Source organism: Staurois parvus, unplaced genomic scaffold (genome assembly GCF_062004578.1).
Source record: "Staurois parvus isolate SC_StPar_1 unplaced genomic scaffold, SC_StPar_1.0 ptg001330l, whole genome shotgun sequence".
In the NCBI taxonomy this organism is placed as follows: Eukaryota; Metazoa; Chordata; class Amphibia; order Anura; family Ranidae; genus Staurois; species Staurois parvus.
In genome coordinates, this window is record NW_028319126.1 from 129113 (window position 1) to 145914 (window position 16802).

A 16802-nucleotide genomic window follows, 5' to 3' on the forward strand; every position below is an offset into this window, starting at 1 on the left:
TCTGGTCTCCCTGGACCCTGCATTCATTATATCCGGTCTCCCCGAACGTTGCATTCACTATATCTGGTCTCCCCAGACTCCACATTCACTATATCTGGGCTCCCCAGACCCCACATTCACTATATCTGGTCTGCCCAGACTCCGCATTCACCATATCTGGTCTCCCTGGACCCTGCATTCATTATATCCGGTCTCCCCGGACGCTGCATTCACTATATCTGGTCTCCCTGGACCCTGCATTCATTATATCCAGTCTCCCCGGACCCTGCATTCATTGTATCTAGTCTCCCCGGACCCTGCATTCACTATATCTGGTCTCCCTGGACCTTGCATTCATTATATCCGGTCTCCCCGGACCCTGCATTCACTATATCCGGTCTCCCCGGACCCTGCATTCACTATATCTGCTCTCCGGACCCTGCATTCACTGTATCTGGTCTCCCCGGAACCTGCATTCACTATATCCGCTCTCCCCGGACCCTGCATTCACTATATCTGGTCTCCCGGACCCTGCATTCACTATATCTGGTCTCCCCGGACCCTGCATTCACTATATCTGATCTCCCCAGACCCCGCATTCACTATATCCGCTCTCCTGGACCCTGCATTCACTATATCTGGTCTCCCCGGACCCTGCATTCACTATATCTGGTCTCCCCGGACCCTGCATTCACTATATGTGATCTTCCCAGACCCCGCATTCACTATATTCGCTCTTCTGGACCCTACATTCACTATATCAAGTCTCCCGGACCCTGCATTCACTATATCCGGTCTTCCCGGACCCTGCATTCACTATATCTGGTCTCCCCGGACCCTGCATTCACTATACCTGGTCTCCCCGGACCCTGCATTCACTATATCCGCTCTCCCCGGACCCCGCATTCACTATACCTGGTCTCCCCGGACCCTGCATTCACTATATCCGCTCTCCCTGGACCCTGCATTCACTATATCTGGTCTCCCCGGACCCTGCATTCACTATATCTGGTCTCCCACAGCAGTACACACAACATGGAAATGCAATTCTTTTAGTAAATATAAACTGCTAAATACCTTTTCTCATCAGCAGTATATAGCAGTCTTGTGACTTCTATCAGTGTCCAGCAGAGCACTGGTTAATCTTGTAGGAGGAGTTTTCTTTGTGCTTCAGAAGGATGCAGAACCCCTGACCTCTGTCTGGACAATGCTGATTGGCCCTGTGCTGATCACATGCACTCTCCTAGGAAAAAAAAAAAATCTCTCTAGCAATACACTCTAAACTGAGCATGTGCAGTGTCTCCACATGATATGTCTTATCAGGAGACAAGAAGGAGACCCTGGAAGAAGGGGAGAATCAGAGAAGTCAGGATTAGACAGCCTTTTTTACACAATACAGAGGATTAACCCCTTAGGTCCCACTGGTAGTATAACAAGCATGCTTTCCTGCATCTACAGACTGATTGTACTGTTGTGGGTTTAGTAACACTTTAATTTATTGCAGAAAGTGTGGTGAACTCAGCCCAGCCTGCAGGGACGTGTGACATTCATCCCACAAATGTGTTATACAAAGAGCCCGTCATTTCCACCCTGCTTTACAGGCATTCCGCTGCATTGGAAGCAATGGCAGACCTCGGTGCAATGTACAGATGGCTTCTCTGCTTTGTAATGACATTGTTACATTTACTTGGTGGACATGTTACATTGTATCATCTCTTGGTGACAGAGGATAAAGATGTTCCTGCAGCAACCAATCAGTTTGCGTTCTGCAGAATTCACTAGAAAAATACGATTGCAAGGGGCAGGATCACCGGTGTTCTCAGGCTCAGGCTCGGGGCCCCCAGCAGAGTCTATCCCAGGCTGTCATGTATATCGTTTTGTCAGATTGTCTTCTGTGTTCCAGCCGCCATCCCTGCGTCTCGTGGTGGTTGTGATGTCTGAAATCTGCAGGATGGATCGAGGAACAACTGTGTGTCATGCTGAATGCTGTCCTGTCCTGGGTGGGGGGGGGTGGAATCTATAGGAGGGTGGGGGTCCCGGCTGTGAGGCATGAGGTGTGAAATGTCTCCTACAAGGTGGCTGTAATACCTCCAAGCCGTATTTTCTATTAGTTTGCTGTATTTCAGGGACACATTAGAGGGGCGGCTCCACCCTGAACTGATATTTCAGTATTTGGTTGGGCACTGCAATGAGGCGTGAGAAGTGAGACACCTTTATTGACTTCATAATTGTGGACTGTAGCAGTGTGACAACTGTGCCGATGTTCCCTATTTTGAATTCAGTAAGGTAGTCTCACTCCTCTTGCCTCATTTTCTGTAATGCAGAGTAACGACATAAGCAGAGTAAGGATACCAGTCCCTTCCATTGGTCATGGCAGGTGAAAACCCCTCCTCCGTGTGAGATATAAGAAGCTATTGGCTGGTTAAATAAATCAGTGTATAACCTCCTACACCCCAAAATTCCTCAAAAAGTCATACTTTCTCCCTAGAAAGTGCAGCAATCATATATTATAACCTTTTTGTGATAGAAAATAAAAAAACTAATATTCAAATTAATATATCATATATACTCAATAATAATAATATACTCAAAACATATAAAAAAATTTTCAAAAAATTGAAAAGAAAAAATAGTCCAAAAAAACAGTGTCCCAATAAAAAAAAAAACAGTGTCCAAAAAAAGGTCCCAAATTTTCCAACTTTATGATCCAATAGGAAGGAATCCTATTTCATCCCGTGATACCTCAAAGAAAAAATAGATACTCTAGTGCATTACTTTTAAAACAATTATATTCACTCAGTGAAGAACACAAAAATTGTGCAAAAACTATATATATATATATCTCGTGCACATATGAATAAACTGTGACCACTCCGTGAACACTGCAACACTGTGAATCCACCGACACCAATAGTATTACATACTATTACCCTCTGTATTTATATAATCAGCATTCAATCAGAGATCTTCCTCTCCAAAGAAATTTTCCAAGGTCCTTGTCTTGCTGTTATGAACGATGGAGTGATCTGGCAGGTCTGTCAGACCTGCCAGATCACTCCATCGTTCATAACAGCAAGACAAGGACCTTGGAAAATTTCTTTGGAGAGGAAGATCTCTGATTGAATGCTGATTATATAAATACAGAGGGTAATAGTATGTAATACTATTGGTGTCGGTGGATTCACAGTGTTGCAGTGTTCACGGAGTGGTCACAGTTTATTCATATGTGCACGAGATATATATATATATAGTTTTTGCACAATTTTTGTGTTCTTCACTGAGTGAATATAATTGTTTTAAAAGTAATGCACTAGAGTATCTATTTTTTCTTTGAGGTATCACGGGATGAAATAGGATTCCTTCCTATTGGATCATAAAGTTGGAAAATTTGGGACCTTTTTTTGGACACTGTTTTTTTTTTTATTGGGACACTGTTTTTTTGGACTATTTTTTCTTTTCAATTTTTTGAAAATTTTTTTATATGTTTTGAGTATATTATTATTATTGAGTATATATGATATATTAATTTGAATATTAGTTTTTTTATTTTCTATCACAAAAAGGTTATAATATATATTGGCTGGTTAAACCTGGATGGTGAAATGTTAGTTTGATGGAAGAAGGAGCACTTCATATGTTTCTATAGGAAAGTGTTAAATGCTTCCTATTTACAAAGGGGGACTAGTCCGGGGTTTTTAAAGAGGTTTACCGGACAGATATCTGTGGCAGCTCCAGTTGATCTCAGTACAGCTGATATCAGATCAGAGCTCAGACCTTGCAGAGCCCTCAGCTGTCCTGTGGAAGTAAGGCCTCATGTATGTGACGTGTAGCTTTCCTGTGGCAGTAAAGAGCTGAATCAGACCCTGCAGAGCCCTTAGCTGTCTTGTGGAAGTGAATGAGCTGCCTTAGCCCCTGCAGAGCCCTTAGCCTTCCTGTAGAAGTGAATGAGCTGCATCAGCCCCTGCAGAGCCCTTAGCTGTCTTGTGGAAGTGAATGAGCTGCCTTAGCCCCTGCAGAGCCCTTAGCTGTCCTGTAGAAGTGAATGCGCTGCATCAGCCCCTGCAGAGCCCTTAGCTGTCCTGTAGAAGTGAATGCGCTGCATCAGCCCCTGCAGAACCCTTAGCTGTCCTGTAAAGTGAATGAGCTGCATCAGCCCCTGCAGAGCCCTTAGCTGTCCTGTAGAAGTGAATGAGCTTCCTTAGACCCTGCAGAACCCTTAGCTGTCCTGTAGAAGTGAATGAGCTGCCTTAGACCCTGCAGAGCCCTTAGCCTTCCTGTATAAATGAATGAGCTGCATCAGACCCTGCAGAGCCCTTAGCTGTCCTGTAGAAGTGAATGAGCTGCATCAGCCCCTGCAGAGCACTTAGCTGTCCTGTAGAAGTGAATGAGCTGCATCAGACCCTGCAGAGCCCTTAGCTGTCCTGTAGAAGTGAATGAGCTGCATCAGACCCTGCAGAGCACTTAGCTGTCCTGCAGAAGTGAATGAGCTGCATCAGACCCTGCAGAGCCCTTAGATGTCCTGTAGAAGTTAATGAGCTGCATCAGACCCTGCAGAGCCCTCAGCCATTCTATGGATGTAAGGCCTCATGCATATGACGTGTAACTTTCCTGTGGAAGTAAATGAGCTGAATCAGACCCGGCACAGCCCTTAGCTTTCCTGTGGAAGTAAATGAGCTGCAGACTATAAATTGCTGAGCTGTCAGTATGAGTTTATTTTTCTGAGGAGCATCTTGCAGTTCCAATCAGTATTCGTATCCCTCTCCATCCCTCCCTTAGAGCCCCAAATAACACACATCGAGTTCTTCATCTCGTTCTTGGTCAGGTGACGGAGCATAGACCGACCATATTTGTGTCACAAAATTTCCTCCCTATAAACAATTTTTATTTCTGCTTCTCCTACAGCCCGAGAAGAGAATGTGGCCACCTTCCGCGGCTCGGAGTACCTGTGCTACGACCTGTCTCAAAACCCCATCCAGAGCAGCAGCGACGAGATCACCCTGTCCTTCAAAACCCGCCAGAGGAACGGGCTCATCCTGCACACGGGCAAGTCGGCCGACTACGTCAACCTGGCACTGAAGGGTGGAGCCGTGTCCCTGGTCATTAACCTGGGCTCCGGCGCTTTCGAGGCCATCGTGGAGCCGGCCAACGACAAGTTCAACGACAACGAGTGGCATGACGTCAAGGTGACTCGGAACTTACGCCAGGTAAGGGGGATCTCGCGCCTCCTCTGGAGGGGAACACTGCTAAGTAAGGTGAGGGATGGCGAGGAAGAATCGGGAAAAGGCAACATTAGAGGGACGAGAGAGGGATATTATCGCACAATATCTTACAACAAGCGTGCAACCGCCAACATCCGCGGTCATGTGACTGGGGCACTCTGGCAGTCAGGAATAGACACTGGTTCTTCCATTTAGGTATTGTCTCTTTAAGATCCCGTATAGACCCATACACATATATTCACCTCCAAATTTACAGGGCCGTGTATCACATCATATGTTCTGTTTGGTGTGGAGTTCATATATATATATATATATATATATATATATATATATATATATATATATATACGCAGCGGTACAGGAAAGTCATCAGCCAGTCGCACTCCTACACGTCTCAGCTTTACACGTGTCGTAGAATCCGCATGCGGCTTATTCACACATCTCAGGAGACGGCATGGATAATACACACACACAGAGGCTTCAGAGATTGCGGTTATCACAAGATCTCGCCTTCTAGAGAGCGGAGAGATTCGCACACTGCGTGGCCCTCTGCGTCCGAGATGGAGTTGATACCATCACATCTATTTATAATATTTCCTGTATAAATGCGATAAGAGCAGATCTGAAACCTGTCCCCAATCCTGGGAACCTCGGTCCTGAAATATGGAATACAATGTAGCAAAGCAGTACTTTAGATACAATTTACAGTCCAAAGGCCAACCGGCCACGTTTGCAATAAATAGGTTGGTGAGGCCATCCAATATACAGTCCTTTGTTACTGGCCACATTTGTAATGAAAGCCTCTAGGGCCGTCCTATTGACACTCTAAAATATGGTCATGTTTGTAATGAACAAGTAAGTAGGTTCATCTACCTTGCATTCCAAAATGACTGGCCACATTTGTAATGAATAAGCTCATAGGGCCATCCAATTTACACTCTAAAATTACCGCCATGTTTTTAACAATTAACTTTGTAGAGCCATCCAGTTTACATTCCAAAACTGACGGCCATGTTTTTAATGATCAACTTTGTGGAGCCATCCAATTTACATTCCAAAATTGTCCATGTTTGGAATGAGTAAGCCTATAGGGCTATCCAATTCAGATTCCAAAATTACCGGCCACGTTTGTAACAAATAGGTCAGTAGGGCCATCCTGATCACACTCTGGAATTTCCACCACGTTTGTAATGAATGAATGAACCGGTACAGCCATACAATGTAGATTCCAAAATTACCGCCCACATTTGTAATGAATAAACCAGTAGGGCCATCCAATTTACACTGTAAAATTCCCAGGCAAGTTTGAAATGAGTAAGCCTATAGAGCCCTCCATTTTACATTCCAACATTACTGGCCACGTTTGCAATGAATAGGTCTACAGGGCTATCCAATTCACATTCCAAAAGTACAGGCCAAATGTGTAATGAATAAGCCGGTAGAGCCATACAAATCACACTCTGAAATTATCGGCCACGTTTATAATGAATAAACTGGTAGAACCATACAATGTACTTTCCAATATTCCTGGTCACGTTTGTAGTAAGCCGGTAGAGCCATACAAATCACACTCTGAAATTATCAGCCACGTTTGTAAGGAATAAACTGGTAGAATCATACAATGTACATTCCAATATTCCTGGTCACGTTTGTAGTAAGCCGGTAGAGCCATACAAATCACACTCTGAAGTTATCGGCCACGTTTGTAAGGAATAAACTGGTAGAACCATGTAACGTACATTCCAAAATTCCTGGTCACGTTTGTAGTAAGCCGGTAGAGCCATACAAATCACACTCTGAAATTATCAGCCACGTTTGTAAGGAATAAACTGGTAGAACCATACAATGTACATTGGAATATTCCTGGTCACGTTTGTAGTAAGCCGGTAGAGCCATACAAATCACACTCTGACATTATCGGCCACGTTTGTAATGAATATACTGGTAGAGCTGTTATCTCAAGCTCGCCATTGGCTCTGATGAAGAATTTGTTCCTGGACGCACGGTCACGGTGATGTCATAGAGGACAGTTCTCGTGTCGCTTTCTTGCTTATAATGTTGAATCTCTTTGTGTTGCGGTGACTCATTCTGGGATTACACCGCTTCCCAGGCGGAGAACGTAAGTATGACATATGGGAGGGGGAAGCCGTGAGCGCGTGGATGAGTCACATGGAGCGTGACGGAGAGTGTGCGGGAGACGGGGGAAGGATTGTGAGGTCTGTGTGGAGTATCGAGGGGTAACCCTGAATCATTCATGTATTGTGTCATTGCTACTAACCAGCTCCTTTCCAGACTGTACTAACACCCTCTAACTGACCATCTTTGTTTTATCTGTTTTTTATGTTCTGATTTTTTGTTGCGTTTTTTGGATTTTGACGACCCTTCTGTTCACAGTTTATTCAATTTGCTTTTTTCCCCACTTTTCCGCAAAGCACTCAGGCATTGGACACGCTATGGTAAACAAACTACATTGTCTGGTAGATATCATTCTTATTTGTCAAATTAATTTTCTGGATTTGCGGTGTGTTTCCTTTTTTTTTTCTTTTCTCTCTCTTTCTCTCTTCACAGCGTGTTGTTCCCTCCTCTGATCCCTCTCCCTCCTCCGCCACGACAGAAATAAATAAATGACCCCCCCAGTGTTGTCCATCTCTCGCCAGGCAGTTTGTAGCCAACAGCTGGGACTTGTAGTTCCCACGAAGCTAGAGAGCCACACTCGCCTGGCTTGTGATCTATATAAGCACAGGACACGTATAGATCATATATATCCCCCCCCCCCTTGGAGTTCCGTGTTTCCATTGACGTTTACCAACAGCCTGTGCCCCAATCACATCATCACCACTTCATCACATTTGTACGATTGTTCTAGATTTATTTATTTGCGCTCATGTCTGGCGGTCCCTGGTCTCTGTCTCTCGGGGGTGGGGGTGATGGCACCCTGTCTTAAAAGCCACCCAATCCACCCCAACACTCTTCATTTCACTCTCTGCATGCTGTTGTGTCTCCATGTTGTCAGGAAGGCTGGAGTGCTGGTGGCAGCTGGGGGAGTTGCACATTACACTCTTAATGAGGTTACCGCTGGCCATCCTTCTACCACATTCTTTGTCCTGCCACCAAAAGGCTTCCAATATTCAAATGAAATAGTTTTTGTTTTTTTAATTCTTATAAGCTTAGCTAAGTCCAGTGTAGCTGCTCTTCGTGTAATGTAATAAGCCAGCAGAGATCTTCCAGCATAGGGTTCCTCAAGAGTTTGCTAGGGGTTCCTTGGGCTATGGTTGATTGACCTCCCATCTGATGTTGCTTGCCCTGTTCCAGGATCAACAACATTTGGCAGTGCTATCAGCATGATGCCAATGTTCTTTTTAGCTGTCTGGAATTGGGACATGCAGACCACCATGGGGATGACATTTTCCCCACTGATGTATAGCTACTTTCGTGTAATGTAATAAGCCAGCAGATATCTTCCAGCATAGGGTTCCTCAAGAGTTTGCTAGGGATTCCTTGGGCTATGGTTGATTGACCTCCCATCTGATGGTGCCTGCCCTGTTCCAGGACCAACAACACTTGGCAGTGCTATCAGCATGATGCCAATGTTCTTTTTAGCTGTCTGGAATTGGGACATTCAGACCACCATTGGGGTGACATTTTTTCAACTGATGTATAATAAGTTGGTTTTAGCAAAAGACATGACAATTATTTCAAAGGTTCCTCATGGGTAAGAAGGTTGAGATGAAAAGTCTGCTTTATACCCTAACCCAGAGTTCAACAGGAAGTGTGAGTAATTCCCCTCTCAGTTGGCAGGTGTCTCCACTGGAACAAGCTGCACTACAAAGCCAAATGTAGAGACAACCCCAAACATAGTGGACGGCAGTGGATTTTCTGAGCTGCTCAAAGCATCATCTCATGGTTCAGTATGATTTTACTTCAGATCTCATTCTTAGTTGGGATCCTAGTAGACTGGACAGTTGCCTGTAAAAACACATGGCACGGTTCTATACAAAATTCAAGACAATGTCACACAAAGGGTTAAACCCTCCATGCTCTAAGTCAGGAGATAATAACAATGATGGATATATAGGGATAAACACCAACTAAAATGAGTACAAAGTTCTAAAAAGAACATTTCCAGTCCAAATAGAGTCCATCTAGATGTTGGCTAAACACTTGAGGCAGCTCTCCCAGAAGAAAGGAGCAACCTCTGTGAATGAAATACAAATGGAGAGAAGGGGAGTGCCAACTAAGTGTAGTAACAAAGTCTCAGTTTATTAAAAAGACAATTTAAAACTCACAAGAGAAGAATGCTCGCATCTTATCACATACCTGGTGATGGAGGCCAATGGAGAGAGGGACAGCGGGCTAAGTTCCGGACTCCCTTGAGAGTGGGACAGCGGGCGTCAGGCCCAAAGTTGCACAGGTCACCTGTAGGAGTGCTGGTTGGTGGTCCACTCAGAAGCACAGCTGGTGCAGAGAGATAGGTCTGCAGACAGGAGGGGCCTGTGCGTGGTATGCAAGCCCTTCCGGGATTTAGATGTTTACTGGGTAGTCGGTTCAAGCCAAGGTCAGGTACCAGGTGGGAATCAGAGCAGACGTAGTCAGATGGGATAGCCAAGGTCATACACAGAGGAGAGAGAGTATCCGTACCCCAAGCCGAGGTCATACACAGGGGAGCAAGAGAGAGAAAGTATCCGTAAGCCAAGCCGAGGTCAGATCAGGGGTAAAGCAGAGTAGACAGGTCCAAGAGCAAGCTGAGTCGGTAACAGGAAATCGCAGGTCAGAATCACAGGAAACAGGAACAGGGCACAGGTAGCTAGAAATCATCCAGCAACTAGAGGAAGTGATGAACCTCCTTATAAAGGCCGTCTGGCACCAGACTGAGACTGATGTGTACTTCTGCGGCCATGTAGAGTACTGACAGAAATGCCAGATCTTCCAGAACTTCTGCCGTGGACAGGACCCTGACACATCTGTAAAACACTGGTGGTCTTTTGTCTCATCTTCCGCTGGTCTTCTGGTGGCTTGAGAAAGGAGCGTGCATGCTCTGAAATACGTAGACACACCCTATTTGCAGTTGGGAGGTCCTTGTCTGACACCACGTCCACTCCAGTGCATTCCAGATTCTTCCTAGCTTGCTCCGACAGCGGGGAACACATACAGCGGTGGCGGCAGCCACTGAAGACCCAGTGGGACACGAGAAAACAGACCACCGGTGTTTTATACATGCAAGCTTTCATACTCTTTTGTGAGTTTTAAATGGTCTTTTTTTTTATAAATGGAGACTTTTTTGTTACTACACTTAGTGGGTGCCCCCCTTCTTGTATGGCACAGTTCTGCATGTCATGAACACTCTCAATGTTCCCAGAGTTAATGAACAGGACAGGTTTTCTGCACTTCTAGCTAACATCTCTTTAGGACTGGTGTTTTCACCTTGCTATCAGTGCTGCTCATATTAGCAACATCGAGCACATAGTACAGACCCTTCAAAATGCCCCATTATGGGGTAAAGACTTGTCCCCTGCTTACCTTTCTGATTGGGAGATTGAGTCTAAGTTCCCAGTTAGTTCTTTACCTGATGGAGGTCCATCCTGGAGGGTCTGATATTATATCCAAGCGTTTCGTGTGTTCAGAAGCCTAATACGGGAAGTTCTCAAGGCCCCCCTGCTTAGTATTGAAAGTCCCAACTGGAACCAACAAATGTGGAAGCTACCAGCTTGCACTTCAGGCAGCTGCAGGCATATTGCAGTGTGAATGTCCAGTTGGGTCACAACCAATATTGAGGGATTTGGTTTAATGATAGGCCAAGTGGGCTTCCTTTTTTGTCTGATTATACGGCAGTTCAGCATATTACAGTAGCCCTGGAGTCCTCCTTGGTTCAGACCAGCTGGCATCCATGTCTCAGGCTTTTCCTCCAGGATCAATAACAGGTGATGACTTCCAGGGACGCTGTGCCGGTGAGCTGGTCTTATATGCATGTCATGGCCAATGATGCCCCAGCCAACCACAGATATGTTAGCACCCAACTAAGAAAAGTCAGTTTTCTAGGTTCCTACTTGTAGTCTAGTATTCTTGTGTAAATGATAGAAATATTATCTCCAAATCATCAGCAAACTCTTAAAGTTTGCCTAGAATATTGGATCGACCTTTGCTGGAATGCTCCGTTTACCCGAAATGTGAACGATGGAGACAAAATATGGATTGTTTTCTTGTGACAAGAGTAGTTCCCTTCCTTCGCTCTTTGGTGGTGCTTGTTAGAGGATCAGGGAGCTTGGGGAAGTGGTTAGGGTGCTGGACCCACATTGTCCTACTGGTATCACCATCCATCACGTTGCCTATGCTGGTTGAACAGGTCATCTGGTTACCAGTAGACATGCAGAACAAAATATTTGTTTTGTTTAGTTTCAGATTGATTCATTAAGTTACTAATTTAGTTTTGTTGCATTAGTAACAAAATTTGTTTCATTTTGTTTTGTTTTGTTTATTAGTTTCAATTTCAAATCGAAAATATCGAATCAATCCAAATTCATTGTGAAGAATAGCTGGTTCTATTCTACTCAAAATTCGGAAGAGTTATATTCTTTCAATTTATTCCATTCTGTACTGTTCTATTTTAATAAATTCTAGTTTTTTCTTTTTTTTTTTTTTGCTATTCTCTTCTATTCTATTCTTTTATATTCTATTCTGTTCTGTTATTTTCTCCTATTCTCTTCTATTCCTTTAGATTCTATTCTTTTTTATTCTGTTTTATTCTATTCTTTTTGAATTTCAAATTTTGGAAGATGACTATTCTTTCTATTTTATTCTATTCTTTTATATTCTATTATTTTCTATTCTATTTGTTTCTTTTCTATTCTATCTTCTTTTCAATTTTTCTTTCTAGTCTATTCTATTCCTTTGTTCTCTATTCTATGCTTTTCTATTCTATTCTGTTTTACTCTTTTCTGTTCTATTCTGTTTTGTCTTATTCCAGGGCTTACAATTTCAAGTCCTGAGCTACTAGCCAGGCCTTAGAGTTACTCGCAACCAACAAACACACACAGAGACACCTGTACACACACACAGACATGTACATACACACACAGAAACCTGTACACACACCCATAGAGACACATGTACACACACACACATACAGACACATGTATACACACACAGACACGCATACACACAGATACATGTACATACACAGAAATACACATGCACAGACACATGTACATACACACAGACACATGTACATACATACACAGACACATATACATACATACACAGACACATGTACACACAGACACATGTACATACATACACAGACACATGTACACACAGACACATGTACATACATACACACAAACACACACACACATGTACATGCACACACAGACACATGTACAGATACACACATGTACATACACACAGACACATGTACATATATACATACAAACATACACACACACACATATGTACATGCATACACACACACACACACACACACACACACACACACAGACACATGTACAGATACACACATGTACATACACACAGACACATGTACAATTTTACATGCACACACAGATACACACAAACACACACACATGTACACATACACACACACACACACCCACACACCAGCCCCCCCCCCCCCATAAAAAAGTTGCAGTACTTTGTTGTTCACTCACAGATCCAGGTACTGCACTCTAGGGGGAGGCAGAGAGCACAGCACACATTCCTTCCTTTGCTTTCACTGCGCTCAGTTATTGAGCAGTCTGACGGCTCCCAGTGCCAATGATAGATCCGGCCTGAGCTCCGAGCCTGCTCAGCAAGACTGCCCTGGGGGACACACTCGCCCCCACCATAATTTCCACTCACCATTGGCGAGCAGGCAAGTGGAAATTTCAAGCCCTGTCTTACTCTATTCTTTTCAAACTTTGATTTTCGGAAGACAGCTATATTCTTTCTATTTTATTCTAATTTATCCAGATCTGTTCTATTTTTTTTGTTCTATTTCTTTATTTTCTATTCTATTGTTTTATTTTCCATTCTTTTCTATTATGTTCTGTTTTATTCTTTTTGAAATTCGCATTTCGGAAGATGGCTATATTCTAACACTAATACACTAAACTAATAACACTAAATTTGTTACTATTGTGATTCGGATACATCTGAATCTCAGAATATTGAAAATTTAGTCTGAATTTTGTTTTGAAAAAAAAACATCTCTAGTTACCAGTATGGCAGCTTTTACTCACCAGAGGCTTTTCACAGTTTACTAGGATTCTAGTGCAAACCAATGAATCTGAGGTGGAAGTGCCACACCAAAAATTCATAGTTCAGATACAATTTTTTTTTTCCAGTGTGGGGTCCGGTGGAAGATCAAAACGCATTTTGAGGTCCAAACTTACCCCCTTCTGTGGGGCTTAAAGATAGGAAAGAATCTGTATAGAATTGATGGTACAATATTGATGATATTTGGACCAGTGAACTCTGAGTCACATAATTGGTCAGCAGCCTGATATTAATTGGTCAAAATACCATAAGCATTGTGCCATCAGTCAGGTCCATATATAGTGATTCCTATCTTTAGGCCCTGAAGGGGGTAAGTTTGGACCTCATAATGCGTTTACTTCTTCTTTTGATCTTTTGCCTTTAAGCCCTGATGAAAGAGGGGAGTTTGGACACTCAGTACATGCTGGCTTCCTCTTTTGCTCTACCTGACCCAACATTGGAGAATTTGTGAGGGCTTTCATTCAGGCAGAGCTGGTCACAAAGGTCCTCCAAGTCTGACTGAGACCATGTGGTCAATCCTTGGCACTGGACACATGACTAAACATTGGCAACATGAAGAATTTCTCTTATTTCAAGGACTTTCTTTTTAGCCAGTTTTATTATCATTTGCATCCTGAACATTACAGCAAAGGTGTCCTATGCTATAATTACAAGATGTCTAACTTCTCTGTGCCGCAACCTGGTAGTCTGGAAAACTTCACCTGTTAGCTGCACTGTTGGAAAGGCTTGTGATCCCCCACCAGTTAGCCCTCCAGCCTTCCCTCTCACCCATCACCTCTAACCAACTAACCCAGTAACTCTTCACTCCATGTGTCATCGTCAGTCACCTGGTTGGCTGGTTCAGGTCTCCGGACTGGGAGGTGTAGTGGGGGTGGGGTTGAACTTCCAGGCTTGCGTGTTTTTGGTTTTCTCTTTCTGTGGTGGCAGTTTGCGTTTGAGAACCTTTTTCTTCCTTTATTGCAGTCAGGCTCAGCTGGGTCTGGCAATAAAGACTTTCAGAAGTGTGCCTCTGGTTTCCTGTTGGTTAGTTTGGGGCATGTGGTGGTCCTGGTGCCGGGCACTGCACATGGTGGAGGATCTGTTATAAAGGATATGGCTGTTTGCAGGATGTATAAGCTGTTATCTGAGTCTTGTCAAGTCCTTCAGCCAAGAGAACTATGTGTCAGCAACTGAACACAGCACCCTACACTGCCAGGGTAAGAGAGGTGGACACGGTATATGGAGGCCTCTTGGTGACTTCTGATTGAGGTGTCCCATTCAGTGTCACTTCCACCCCAGGACAGTTGGAAAGTCGCTTCCACAGAAAATTTCTGGATTCACAGAATATGTATTGGAGCGCCGGACTCAATGATAGGTAATTTTAGTATGTGCTTTCTACTTCCAGAAGGCAGCTCCCAGTCCTATGGGGAGGCACTAGGGTTCCCTGGAATAGTTCAGAGCAGGGGTCCCCAAACTTTTTAAAGGGCCACTTTACTTTTCAGACTTTTGGGAAGCAAGACTGTGGCCACCCGAAAGTAGAGTTACCATTGCCATTGGGAGTAAACACTGCCTCAGGCTTTATGGTCTGTGGGGGCAGAAAAATTATATATAACCTGTGCAGGAGGAATGGTGCCCTATCATTGGCAATAGTGGAAGGAATACTACCCTATTGTTGGAGTGAGTGGAAGGAATAGAGCCCCATCATTGGTGCCAGTGGAAGATATAGAGCCCCATCATTGGTGCCAGTGGAAGGAATAGAGCCCCACTATTGGTGCCAGTGGAATAAATAGAGCCCCACCATTGGTGCGAGTGGAAGGAATAGAGCCCCATCATTGGTGCCAGTGGAAGAAATAGAGCCCTACCATTGGTGCCAGTGGAAGGAATAGAGTCCCGTCATTGGTGCCAGTGGAAGGAATAGAGCCCCATCATTGGTGCCAGTGGAAGAAATAGAGCCCTGCCATTGGTGCCAGTGGAAGGAATAGAGTTCCATCATTGGTGTCAGTGGAAGGAATAGAGCCCCATCATTGGTGCAAGTGGAAGAAATAGAGCCCTACCATTGGTGCCAGTGGAAGGAATAGAGTCCCGTCATTGGTGACAGTGGAAGGACTAGAGCCCCATCATTGGTGCCAGTGGAAGGACTAGAGCCCCACTATTGGTGCCAGTGGAAGAAATAGAGCCCCTCCATTGGTGCAAGTGGAAGGAATAGAGCCCCATCATTGGTGCCAGTGGAAGAAATAGAGCCCTACCATTGGTGCTAGTGGAAGGAATAGAGTCCCATCATTGGTGTCAGTGGAAGGAATAGAGCCCCATCATTGGTGCCAGTGGAAGAAATAGAGCCCCATCATTGGTGCCAGTGGAAGGAATAGAGCCCATCCATTGGTGCGAGTGGAAGGAATAGAGTCCCATCATTGGTGCCAGTGGAAGAAATAGAGCCCCACCATTGGTGCCAGTGGAAAAAATAGAGCCCCATCATTGGTGCCAGTGGAAGAAATAGAGCCCCACTATTGGTGCCAGTGGAAGAAATAAAGCTCCACCAATGGTGCCAGTGGAAGGAATAGAGCCCCACCATTGGTGCCAGTGGAAAGAATAAAGCCCCATCATTGGTGTCAGTGAAAGGAATAGAGCCCCATCATTGGTGTCAGTGAAAGGAATAATGCCCCAGTGATGAAGAGGGAGTTAAAGCCCCTGAAACGCATTCAGATTATCTTCTCACCTTTTATTAAGATTAATAAATGTAATTCCATCCTAACTCTAGAGATGGAATCCGGTTGAGAGCCCTCCATCCATCCATCCATCCATCCAGGAAGGGGAACATCCAAGCACCATCCTCGTACGCTCACTGACTAGGAGATTGGGATGACTGGTCTCTGTGCTGGCTCCTACACATGGGGCTTGTCTGAAGCTGCTTCCAAAATCAGGACAAACCAAACTGTATACAAAACACACAGGTGATACAAGTGTAATCGTTCTGGAAAGTCGAACTCCAGGCAAGCAACTACATAAAACAGATAACATGCATACAGGAGTGATGTTTTTCCATCAAAGTAGTTGCATTTCTATCCATCCAGTCCTAAGATTTACACAGCTCTGTCACACAGTGCACCCCTATCTGACAGGGGAGGGTACCTGTGTTTTGGTTTTTTTTCTACTGCAGTTTCACTTTCACTTATGTGTCTCCACTTCACAGCCTGTAACTGGACAGTGAAAGTAGAAGCAGCTTGACCGATGAGCTGACTCTGCTCTCTCCTCCTATCAGCATGCTCTTTACACCTTGATTGGCTTCTTGTGCTGCTTTTCCCTCTCTCGTTCTGAGCTGTGCTGTAACAGGGCCACAAGAGGCCGATATCAGGTCCGGTT

At 44.3% G+C, this 16802-nt stretch overlaps 1 protein-coding gene across 15 annotated transcripts in view; it reads left to right on the forward strand.

The window, feature by feature from the left end:
- The first annotated feature begins 4880 nt into the window (after positions 1 to 4880).
- Positions 4881 to 16802, forward strand: part of NRXN3 (neurexin 3) — a 454309-nt gene continuing 442387 nt past the window's right edge. For 9 of the 15 annotated variants that reach the window (XR_016308255.1, XM_089661377.1, XM_089661372.1 and 6 more), the window contains exon 1: positions 4881 to 5183. The gene's annotated coding sequence lies outside the window, so the exon portion shown is untranslated. The remainder of the gene's footprint in view (positions 5184 to 16802) is intronic. The other 6 variants (XR_016308253.1, XR_016308254.1, XM_089661380.1 and 3 more) reach the window with 1 other exon arrangement.